The sequence below is a fragment of the Oncorhynchus clarkii genome, chromosome 20, assembly GCF_045791955.1.
Source record: "Oncorhynchus clarkii lewisi isolate Uvic-CL-2024 chromosome 20, UVic_Ocla_1.0, whole genome shotgun sequence".
NCBI lineage: Eukaryota > Metazoa > Chordata > Actinopteri > Salmoniformes > Salmonidae > Oncorhynchus > Oncorhynchus clarkii.
Genome location: NC_092166.1, coordinates 17,335,649 through 17,348,648, shown reverse-complemented (window position 1 = coordinate 17,348,648; position 13,000 = coordinate 17,335,649). Strand labels below are relative to the sequence as shown.

Genomic DNA, 13,000 nt, shown 5'->3' with positions numbered 1-13,000 from the left:
AGGACCCCTACAATCACTCAGTGGGAGTCTGGACAACGCATCTGCCTTGCCATGCTCCTCTGACAGTTTGTACAGTATCTCCTATATGTGAGCTGCTAAAATCAAGACCATCTCCGGCATTCTAGCTGCTGCATGTGTTGGGACACCTGTATTAGGACCAGGAATCTTAAGAAGAGGCAAGGTACATTTCCTACCATACAGATACTCATGAAATTGCGTAAGTCCAAAAACCAATCCTAGTGCTACTTTTTCTATTTGAGAATAGTTCCTTTCTGTTTTAGTAAGCAAATGCTATCAGTTTCTCAGAACCATCCTTAGATTTGTGAGAAATCCCTGCACCTATACCTACCGGTGAAGCATCACAGGCTAGTATGAGCCATAGCTCCGGGTTGTAGTGAACTAACACCTGGACAGTAGGTAGATGTCTCTTAGCTTCCTCCAAAGCACAAAGGCTTTTCTGGGACCATTCCCATTTGACACCTTTCTGCAGTAGAGCGGTCAAAGGCATGACTATGGTAGACAGATTTGGAATGAATTTGCCATAATAGTTAAGTAACGAAAGAAAAGACCTGAGCTCAGTGGTGTTTGTAGGAATAGGAGCCTTCTCAATAGCTTCAGTTTTCTGTTTCATGGCGTGTATCACCTCTGCATCTATCACATGACCTAGATAGGTTACTCTGTTCTGGAAGAAAGAACATTTCTCTATTTTAACCTTCAGATTGCAGACTTTCAGTCTTTTTAGGACTTCCTCCAGATTTCTCATGTGCTCTTCTGTGTCACGCCCTGTGATCAGTATATCATCAAAATAGCAGATCACCCCATCTATACCCTGTAGGATTTTCTGAAAAATAGCTGACGCAAAGGCAACACCATAAGGAAGCCTGTTGACCTTAAACAAGCCCTTATGAGTATTCATGGTGAGATAGTGTTTAGACCTCTCCTCTAGTTGTTCTGGCTGGTATGCCTGTGACAAACCCAGCTTTGTAAACAAGTCCTGCGTTTTTGGTAACGGATACTGATCTACTTCCAGCCACCGATTTGATAGTTACCTTTTAATCTCCACACATTCTTACATTATTATCTGTTTGTGGTATACACACCATTGGAGCAGCCCATTGACTGTAGTTAAATGGAGTAAGAACCCCTTCTGACTCCAACTGGACTGGCTGTGTTTTAACAGCTTCTCTAAGTGCATATGGCACTGGGCGAAGCTTGCAGAACTTAGGTTCAGCCCCCTTAGTTAAATGTATCTTGGCTGTGATACCTTTTAGCATTTCCAGCTCTGGCAGAAACACAGAGGAATATTTTCCACACAAACCCTCTGTATACACATGACCAGTGTAGCTTCAACTGACTGATTCAGTCTCTACCCAGCAGGGCAGGACCATTGCCTTTGACCACCAGCAAGTCTAAAATTGTAGTGCTCCCATTACACTTGACCTTGACTGAGCTTTTCCTTCTTAGAACTAGTGATGGTTTACTGTATTTTTCTGACACAGCTTGCAGGGCTCAATTTAGCCTTTTGAGCCTTTAGTTGTACAACCTCTCTGATATCACAGAAACTGCTGCACCTGTATCAGCTTGCATTTTGAGTCTCACATCATCTACCCTTATATACACATAGTACGGTTTAGTAATGTCTTTACCTGTATCTAATGGAAAAGGTTAATCTACCCTTATATACACATAGTACGGTTTAGTAATGTCTTTACCTGTATCTAATGGAAACAGTTCAGTTCCTTTTACGTTACCCAACTCATAGTCACTGGTGAAAATGGCTGATGTCTCACTCTCATTTGAGATGTTATGCTCATCACTCTGGCACTTGAGTGCAATACAATGCTCATCTCTGTTGCAATGACGTTCTTGTCCTCTCTCTCGCTGGTGTGCGTTGCCCTAGTGCTGATCATCGTTGCTCCTCTCGACTTCCTGTAGTCGCAGTAAGGAGGCCTCTCCCTCAGTAGCATCCAGGTGCTTATTCCATTTCGCTTGCTTCATGTCATTGTGCCCCACCAGACGCGAGCGGCATACCCTGGCTATGTGTCCTTTCTTCTTGCACTCCCGACACTCAAAATCTTTGTAGCGGCCCTCATCTGGCTTGTGCCCTTTTCCCGCACAATGGTAACGTGGTTTACCTGTTGCCTCCATTTTCTTGGAAACACTTTTCTTCTCAACTACATTTGCTTTAAAAGTATTTTGTGAAAACTGCTGTGTATTTTACTTTGCAACTTCTAAAGAAAATCCCATATCCACAGCCAGTGCTAATGTAAGTATTTTGTGTGAGCTACGTTCAGTAAACGGTCTCTCAGCTCTGCACTTTTAACACCACACACAAATCTATCCCGTAATGACTCTTCAAGAAACAGACAGAATTTACATGTGACTCACTAATCAACTCTCCCTTGGGTTGACTCTTTGCATGAAACTTGCATCATTCAGCAATAGAATTTGTCCTCGGTATGTAGTGACTTTTCAATGTTTTTTTCACTTGGTTTCTGTGGCGGACATAAGTCCATTAACAAATTGTGAGTCTTTCTGCCAACAATCGTCAGAAAAATGGCTTTTGACGTATCATCCTCGTACTTGAGCCCATTAGCTTCAACATTTTGTAACAACCTTTCCAAATAGGCTTAAAAACTTTCTTCACCTTTCCTCGAAGTGAAAATCCTCGGCCTTGCCGAATGCCATCTTCGGTGCTAGCTTTTCTACACAGATTATCTCCATGAAGCTAACTCTTTCTTGCTCGCTCTATTCCCCTTCGGACAAAAACTCTGGTACCTAGTGGCCAATCTGTTGCATCCCCGGTTAGAGGAAGCAGCATTAACATCACAAAGAGGTTTATTTCCAACATGACAGTGGATACATCTGCACGCGCTCAAAAGGAACACAATTGAATACCTTGGCCAACAACCAATGAGGGCCTGCCAATAAAACTATGCGCATCCAATCAGATAATAACATGCTGTTTATCTCTCAAACACTACAATCATAATAACGTTTATGAAAATAGAACAAATATTCCTGACACATCCCGGAATCTGTACCATTTTATTAGTTATACACCTCTACAGTTTTACAGTAGGTAGGCCTAGTACCTCTCGGTAAATCTTCAGTATTAGAGTGAAGTGATACAGTATTTACGGGTCTGCTGCTCACATTTATAAAACTGCTCCACGGACGTTGAAAAGACTTTCCAAAGAGACAAATGCAAAGATGCAAGTGTCATTTCCTGCAGGTCTGCTAGTCACCTCACTTCACCTCACTTCATACAAACCACAGCTACCTATTAGTTGCAGACTTTCTGGGGAATTGCATTCACCAGCCAATCATACAAATTGTTTTGCATTGTATTCCTGGAATGGTAGCTTCCTGTCCATTGGTGGTTACAATCACATATTGTAAGGGCCGACACTCAAGTAGAGAAGCAGGTACGGGGAGTCAACATTTAATAAGGAACAGACATGGAACAAGACAGGAACAGCGACAGCACACGGGTAACACAACAACATATGACAAATAATCCTGAAGCAGGGAACAGAGCTTGGGAAAAGACAGATATAGGGGAGGTAATGACACAGGTGATTGAGTCCAGGTGAGTCCAACAATTCCTGATGCACGTGACTTGGGCAGGTAGGTGTGCGTAATGATGGTGACAGGAATCAGTAATGCTGGGGAGCCTGGCACCTTCGAGCGCCAGGGAAGGGGAGCGGGAGCAGGCGTGACACATACTGTATAAAACCTTTCGGACTCACTGCACAGTGTTCACAGCTTTCTTACAACATACACCAACAAACATTACTAGAACATCTGGTACCAGTAACTGAGACAGAAGATGTCTGAGAATATCTATGCCAATATTGACAGCATTTTAGATGGTGACTCTTGTAACAGAGGACCAGCAAACAGAGATGATGATATCAATGATGATTAATGTCATCTCCCAAAACTCAAGAGACAAGACTGAAGAGGATGTCACCTCTAATGGCAGACCAGGCGCTAACTCATCAGGTTCCGATAGCTCAGGTAGGCAACCCTCCAGAGATGCTGCAGTGTGTTTGGGGTTGCTGTGTGTTCTCCTATTGGCTGGGATCGTAATCCTAGGTTTCTACCACAATAGAGTCATGAATAGTTATGAAGCCAACTTCAAATAGGTACCAGCAACAACAACCTGACCAAAGAGAGATACCAGCTATAGACCAGCTACAACACCGTGACTAAAGAGAGAGACCAGCTACAGACCAGCTACAACACCATGACTAAAGAGAGAGACCAGCTACAGACCAGGTACAACACCATGACTAAAGAAAGAGACCAGCTACAGACCAGGTACAACACCATGACTAAAGAGAGAGACCAGCTACAGACCAGCTACAACACCATGACTAAAGAGAGAGACCAGCTACAGACCAGCTACAACACCATGACTAAAGAGAGAGACCAGCTACAGACCAGCTACAACACCATGACTAAAGAGAGAGACCAGCTACAGACCAGCTACAACACCATGACTTAAGAGAGAGACCAGCTACAGACCAGGTACAACACCATGACTAAAGCAAGAGACCAGCTACAGACCAGCTACAACGCCATGACTAAAGAGAGAGACCAGCTACAGACCAGGTACAACACCATGACTGAGGAGAGAGACCAGCTACAGACCAGGTACAACACCATGACTAAAGCGAGAGACCAGCTATAGACCAGCTACAACGCCATGACTAAAGAGAGAGACCAGCTACAGACCAGCTACAACACCATGACTGAGAAGAGAGACCAGTTACAGACCAGCTACAACACCATGACTAAAGAGAGAGACCAGCTACAGACCAGCTACAACACCATGACTAAAGAGAGAGACCAGCTACAGACCATCTACAACACCATGACTAAAGAGAGAGACCAGCTACAGACCAGCTACAACACCATGACTAAAGAGAGAGACCAGCTACAGACCAGCTACAACACCATGACTAAAAAGAGAGAGACCAGCTACAACACCTACAGACCAGCTACAACACCATGACTAAAGAGAGAGACCAGCTACAGACCAGCTACAACACCATGACTAAAGAGAGAGACCAGCTACAGACCAGCTACAACACCATGACTAAAGAGAGAGACCAGCTACAGACCAGCTACAACACCATGACTAAAGCGAGAGACCAGCTACAGACCAGCTACAACACCATGACTAAAGAGCAAGACCAGCTACAGACCAGCTACAACACTATGATAAAAGAGAGATACCAGCTACAACACCTGGACCAAGGAGAGGTTTTAGAGAATTAGGCAGGACATCCAACCAGCCTCACAACCGCACACCACGTGTAACCACGCCAGCCCAGGACCTCCACATCCAGGCTTCTTCACCTGCAGGATAATATGAGACCAGCCACCCGGACAGCTGATGAAACTGTGGGTTTGCATAACCAAAGAAATTCTGCACAAATAGTCAGAAAACAGTCTCAGAGAAGCTCTTGTACGTGCTCGTCATCCTCACCAGGGTCTTGACCTGACTGCAGTTCAGCGTCGTAACTGACTTCAGTGGAAAAATGCTCACTTTCGATGGCCACTGGAGAAGTGTGCTCTTCATGGATTAATCCTGGTTTCAACTGTACCGGGCAGAAGGATCTGCACACAATTCCTGGAAGCTGAAAATGTCCCAGTTCTTCCATGGCCTGCATACTCACCAGACATGCCACCCATTGAGCATGTTTGGATTTATCTGGATCAATGCGTATGACAGCATGTTCCAGTTCTTTCCAATATCGAACAACTTCGCACAGCCATTGAAAAGGAGGGGGACAGCATTTCACAGGCTACAATCAACAGACTGATCAACTCTATGTGAAGGAGATGTGTCGCATGAGGCAAATGGTGGTCACACCAGACATTGACTGGTTTTCTGATCAATGTCCCTACACTCTTAGAAGAAAAGGTGCTAGAACCTAAAAGGGTTCTTTGGTTGTCCCCATAAGATAACCATTTGATGAACCCTTTTTGGTTCCAGGTGGAACCTTTTTGGTTCCAGGTAGAACCCTTTTGGGTTTGTGGGGGGAAAAAGACTAAATGAGTCATGCTATCCCGTGTTTTACTACTTAGTGAATTGTATCTTGTTATGTTAGTGTTTTTTTCTTACCTAACTTGTCTTTGTGTGACTTAGTCATGAGACTGGGCGTATAGCTAAGATCCGTTTGGGTGCAACCACAGTATGAGACTTCCCGTGGTTTTATTATCTGCAAGAAGTTAGTTGTATGGAAACTTGCAGGAAGGACCACATTATAGTGTGAACTGTGACAAACGGAGTTATTCGGTTGAGCCCTCGTGCTATCAACTTCGGGTTATCTTAATCTGCACAGACAAACCAATCGCCTTTTGTACTATGTTCCGCCCCTTTTTCCACACATATGCTAAACTGCCACGAAGACAAAGAGGTTGTACTTTCTATAATAACAGAGAGCCAACTCTGTTCGTTGGGCTCTTAACTCCGCACATTTTTTTAGGGTATCTGTGACCAACAGATGCAAATCTGTTTTCTCAGTCATGTGAAATCCATAGATTAGAGCCTAATGAATTTATTTCAATTGATTGATTTCCTTATATGAAATTTAGCTCAGTAAAATCTTTGAAATTGTTGCACGTTGTGTTTATATTTTTGTTCAGTGTATAAACCCTCAACTTGTTGAATACCATTGGTTTTCAATATGAGGGATTTAGCATGAAATATCCTTCATCTATTTTTTGTACACTATTTAATTATTTTCTATGTATTTGTTGTTAATGTTTTGCCATGAAACCTGTGACAGTTGTGAAAAAAGTCGATAGTTGGAAGAGTTGCAGAGTTAATTGAAAATAATGCCATTGTTGATTAGATGCTTTTTCCATTAATTAGGCTACTTTCACTTTAACCATATGGTATATCTATTAGATATTCATAGACAATGTGGACACGGATATAATAAATTAACACTTTATATATGAATTACTTATTTTTTACAGTGATCGAAGTATAAATTACCAATGTTACGATAGTTTGCCATTTATTCTGTTAACTTTGGTATTATCGGTAGCTTTGCAACCCTAGGCTTGACTAGGCACTGACTTGGCACTCACTCTCTCTCGGAGTCTGCGGTTTATAATAGTGTATTTGGCCCTCAGTCACTTCCTGTTTCCTGCATGTGTATCTCTCCTCCTTGGTCTGTGTCTGACCTTTACCCCCCCAACAATCCATCAGTACTTAGGAAAAGAAGATTAACTCTACCCTCCACGCATCCACAACAAAGGAAAAAACCTTTTGTTCAACATTGAAATCGTTAAAAAGAGTGCAATATCAAGTCTAGCATCATTTAAAAAAGAGATAAAAGACATGGACATCCAAGAAAATAATGTGTACACTAACACACAGACTTTACAGGTCTGTAATGTGTACTATTGGATGAGTCAGGGGCACCATATTTATCCACTGTGTAGTCTTTTGTTATCAAGGTGTTTAGTGCTATATGTTCTGCATGTACAGTATGTGGCTCTAGATAGACAATACTTAATTATTTACATGGAAATCCATTGTTAAGCATCTTATCTGTGCCCCCAGAATGTCAAGACAACAACAAACTTTGTGTGGAATAATGAGCACAGGTTTATCTACGGTGTTGGACATGTGTGGGTAATGGCTGATGAAGTGTGTGTGAGTGTGTATTAGAGAGGTCAGATGCTGCATCCTTATCTGTATTCAATGTACATTTCCTATTTCCATTGAACACATACAGTATCTCTCCGCAGAACAATTTCACCAAGATGTACAGGTGTCAATGTAAAATGATATAGTAGAACACAGATTTTCACCAGATGTCACATTTGACCCCTTGAAAATGGCCATCTAGGATGACATCCACCCTAGCATGGTTTGATCAAACCTGGATGCAACAGCCTGTAACAAGCAAGAGCAAATCCAATCATGTTTTCCAGGTTGGCCGGTCTACTAATAGTAAACACTTCAATATCAAAGCCTACTGTATGTTTCCTCTATCCTCTCGTTCTATTATGACTGTTAGATCACATAATATGATATTTAATCTTCTCCACCCACTGCACTCCACCATGGCGTAGCCTCTGACCTCAGAGTGGAGGCAAATAGAAAAGGAATCATCACCTGTCATCTTGGTGATAATGGAATTGTCTCGTCTCTGCATCCATTTCCCCTGGCCCAAGGCCCGGTCTGTTAAATAACATCTCAGATCCCACACTGTTTATATTTGCTACATACGTTATGGTCTGAGCACAGACGTATGTTGCTGGAATGTATTATGGATGGTAGAGTCAAGGTAAACAGGGTGTGATGAGGAGGAGTGGAGAGTTTGGTTTCTCCTGCTTTCGCTTTCTGTCCTTCTCTCTACCCTCTCTATATTCATCCCTCTATCTCTCTCTCTATCCCTCTCTCTATCCTTCTCTCTATCCCTCTCTCTATACCTCTCTCTATACCTCTCTCTATCCCTCTCTATATTCCTCTCTCTATCCCTCCCTCTATCCCTCTCTATATTCCTCTCTCTATACCTCTCTCTATACCTCTCTCTATACCTCTCTCTATCCCTCTCTATATTCCTCTCTCTATCCCTCCCTCTATCCCTCTCTATATTCCTCTCTCTATCCCTCCCTCTATCCCTCTCTATATTCCTCTCTCTATACCTCTCTCTATACCTCTCTCTATACCTCTCTCTATCCCTCTCTATATTCCTCTCTCTATCCCTCCCTCTATCCCTCTCTATATTCCTCTCTCTATACCTCTCTCTATACCTCTCTCTATACCTCTCTCTATCCCTCTCTATATTCCTCTCTCTATCCCTCCCTCTATCCCTCTCTATATTCCTCTCTCTATACCTCTCTCTATACCTCTCTCTATACCTCTCTCTATACCTCTCTCTATCCCTCTCTATATTCCTCTCTCTATCCCTCCCTCTATCCCCCTCTCTGTGTCTGTTTGCCTCTATTTTTCCAAACATTTACATCCCTTCCCCATTGGTTCACTCTACCAAACAAATTACATTTGAATAAGCTTCATTGACAAAGAATCGGTACCACTGTGGCCAAATAAATATAATATAACAATTCGCTATCACTCTGTTTCTCTCTCCATCCCTCTTTCTTTCCCTCTTCATCTTCCTCCCTTTCTTCTCACTATGACTCCACTATAGCGCTTTCTCTTCAATTGAACACTTGGCCTGTTAATCATGACCCCAGGGTGTCGCATCAGACTACGCTCCCCTATCAACAGAGACACATTCATAGCTTCATTTTCTATCAAGATGAAGAAATAGAAAACACACAAACCCATTTGCTTTGGTACTCATCCCTAATAGCTTTGCTTCTTTGCCCTTCATATTGGAGATTGATCTCCTGTTTCCCTTGTCCCTGATTGTAACGTGTGGCAGTGTCATTATGGTAGCTGTGTTTTTATGGGCGGGAAGCAGAGAGGCAAAGAGGAGATGGAGAGGCTGTGGATTCACTGAGCACTTAATGTTGGTGTTAATGACCTGGTGTAGAGAGTTGCTAGCGTGTAGCACGACGCAGGAGGAAGAGAAGGGGGAGAGAGGGGAAAAAAGAGGATGAGAGAGGGAAGGAAGGAGACAGGGACAGGGAGATAGAGACAGAGATATATAGTGCATTCGGGAAAGTATTCAGACCCCTTCCCCTTTTCCACATTTTGTTACGTTATTCTGAAATTGATATTAAAAAAATCCACATCAATCTACACACAATAACCCATAAAGACTAAATGAAAACAGGTATGAGACTCGAAATTGACCTCAGGTGCATCCTGTTTCCATTGATCATCCTTGAGATGATCGGTGAAGGGCCTTGCTCAGGGAGGTGACCAAGAACCTGATGGTCACTCTGACAGAGCTCCAGAGTTCCTCTGTGGAGATAGGAGAACCTTCCAGAAGGACAACCATCTCTGCAGAACTCCACCAATCAGGCTTTTTTGGTAGAGTGGCCAGATGGAAGCCACTCATAAGTAAAAGGAACATGACAGCCCTCTTGGAGTTTCCCAACAGGCACCTAAAGGACTCTCAGACCATGAGAAACAAGACTCTCTGGTCTGATGAAACCGAGATTGAACTCTTTGGCCTGAAAGCCAATCGTCACGCCTGGAGGAAACCTGGCACCATCCCTACAGTGAAGCATGATGGTGGCAGCATCATGCTGTGGAGATGTTTTCAGCAGCAGGGACTGGGAGACTAGTCAGGATCGAGGCAAAGATGAATGGAGCAAAGTACAGATGGATCCTTGATAAAAATCTGCAACAGCGCTCTCAGGACCTCAGGTTGGGGTGAAGGTTCACCTTCCAACAAGACAACGACCCTAAGCACGCAGCCAAGACAACGCAGTAGTCTCTGAATGTCCTTCAGTGGCCCAGCCAGAGCCCGAAATTGAACTCAATTGAACATCTCTGGAGAGACCCGAAAATAGTTGTGCAGCGACGCTCCCCATCCAACCTGACAGAGCTTGAGAGGATCTGCAGAGGAGAATGGGAGAAACTCCACAAATACAGGTGTGCCAAGCTTGTAGCGTCATACTCAAGAATACTCAAGGCTGTAATCACTGCCAAAGATGCTTCAACAAAGTACTGAGTAAAGGGTCTGAATACTTATGTAAATGTAATATTTAAGTTTTATATTTTTTATAAATTTGCAAAAAAAAATTGCTTTGTCATTATGCGGTATTGTGTGTAGATTGATGAGGGGAAAACACAATTTAAATCACTTTTGGAATAAGGTTGTAGCGTAACAAAATGTGGAAAAATTCAAGGGTTCTGAGAGAGACAGAGAGGCTACAAGAGAGAGAACAAGAGAAAGAAAAAGACAGACTGGCTGAGAGAGAGAGAGAGAGAGAGAGAGAGAGAGAGAGAGAGAGGAAAAGTTTAATATATTCAGCCGAGCATTCCTCTGCCCACGACTGCAGTGCTGCCATCAGGCCATCAATACAACACCCTCATAAAGACCATTCATCACATCGATATCCTGCCGTTACCTTCAAACGCTGATAAAACAGTACGGAAACATCAGACAGGAAAGAGAGGGAGCGTCTGTCCTCAGAGAGAACCAGAGCAAACAGAGAGAGTGAGGGGATGTGGGAAGAGGGAGAGAGAAGGGAGGAGGAGAAGGGAGAGAGAGTGGAGGGGGGAGAGTGAGTGAGAGTTGAATGGGAGAGTGAGGTATGTACAGGATACACATGGTATACAGATCGTATCTTAATCACTCTTTTATTGCTGAGAATTTGCAAACTTGTTGTGTATTTGAGTTTGAAAAGTTTGTAATGTCCACTTTGAAATTTCAGACTTGATTTGCCCTAACAAAAAATGCATCAACCCCTACAAAAATGTCCATTAATTATAATCCACTTAATAATTCACATTTCGTGTTGCTGCAGGATAATTTTCCTGCTGTAGCAAACTGGCTAAAATAAGATCCTACCTCTTGACATCGCCGAACAAAATGCCTACTTGCAGGTTCCTCCTCGACAATGCAACAACAAAAATAAATAATACAAGATAAGAATACTGGCATAAAGTAAATGGCTCAGTAGAATACAATAGAACCTAAAAGTGTTCTTCATCTGTACCCAAGAGAACCTTTGAAGAACCCTTTTTGGTCCCAAGTAGAACCCTTTAGGTTCAATATAGAACCATTTTGGGTTACATGTAGAACCCGTTTCACAGAGAGTTCTACCTAGAACCCAAAATGGATCTACTTGGAAGCAAAAAAGGTTCTCCTATGGGGACAGCCGAAGAACCCCTTTAGAACCCTTTTTTATAAGAGTTTGAATTATTTTATTTTATTTCACCTTTATTTAACCAGGTAGGCCAGTTGAGAACAAGTACTCATTGGTTGTGTACAGGTACAGTGATCGGTAAGCTGCTCTGACGGCTGGTGCTTAAAGTTAGAGAGGGAAATATAAGGCTTCAGTGATTTTTGCAATTTGCTCCAGTCATTGGCAGCAGAGAACTGAAAGGAAAGATGGCCAAAGGAAGTGTTGGCTTTGGGGACCAGTAAAATATACCTGCTGGAGCGCGTGCTATGGGTGGGTGTTGCTATGGTGACCAGTGAGCTGAGATAAGGCTGGGCTTTACCTAGCAAAGATTTATAGATGACCTGGAGCCAGTGGGTTTGGTGACGGATATGTAGTGAGGGCCAGCCAACGAGAGCATAGAAGATTGTAGAATAGAGTCATAAGGAGGAGGAGGACAGTATTGCAGTAACACTTGATAGATAATGCACCGCTATGGCCAACTGAAACTGTTCCCCATGAGTTTTCAATGGCGTTGTTGAGTTTATTTAAAACCCAATTGGCTTCAATGAAGGTGCTGTGTTTATGTTTGTCCCCCATTGGATTCAGTGAAGGTGTTGCATTTATATTGGTCCCCCATTGGATTCAGTAAATGTGGGTGCTAAGTTATTTTATGTCCCCCATTGGATCCAGTGATGGGTTTACGTTTACATTTGTTCCCCATTGGATTCAGGTATGGTTCTACTTCATATTCAATCCCCCGTTGGATTCAGTGAAGGTGTTGCATTTATATTGGTCCCCCATTGGATTCAGTAATGGTGGGTGCTAAGTTATTTTATGTCCCCCATTGGATCCAGTAATGGTGTTACATTTATATTTGTCACCCATTGGATTTAGGGATGGTTCTGCTTCATATTCAGTCCTCCTTTGGATTCAGTGACAGTGTTGTTTATTTCAATCCCAAACATAATTCAGGCACGGTGTTGTATCATATCTGTTCCCACATGGGATTCCTGTCTCCCTCGTGTGACCACCTTTCCCCAGGGACTTTCATCTAATCTCATTTCTGTAGGATAAAAACATGTGGGTGGATGAGAGAGAGAGAGAGAGAAAGGGAGAGAGAGAGAGACAGAGACAGAGAGAGAGAGAGAGAGAGAGAGAGAGAGAGAGAGAGAGAGAGAGAGAGAGAGAGAGAGAGAGAGAGAGAGACTACATTTTA

General features: G+C 42.9%; 1 protein-coding gene and 1 pseudogene across 2 annotated transcripts in view; one reads left to right on the top strand and one right to left on the bottom strand.

Moving 5' to 3' along the window:
* LOC139376024 (ephrin type-B receptor 1) overlaps positions 1-13,000 on the bottom strand; it is a 325,295-nt gene that overhangs the window by 165,679 nt on the left and 146,616 nt on the right. The gene's annotated exons all lie outside the window — the stretch shown is intronic.
* Positions 3,924-13,000, top strand: part of LOC139377481 (girdin-like) — a 30,354-nt pseudogene continuing 21,277 nt past the window's right edge.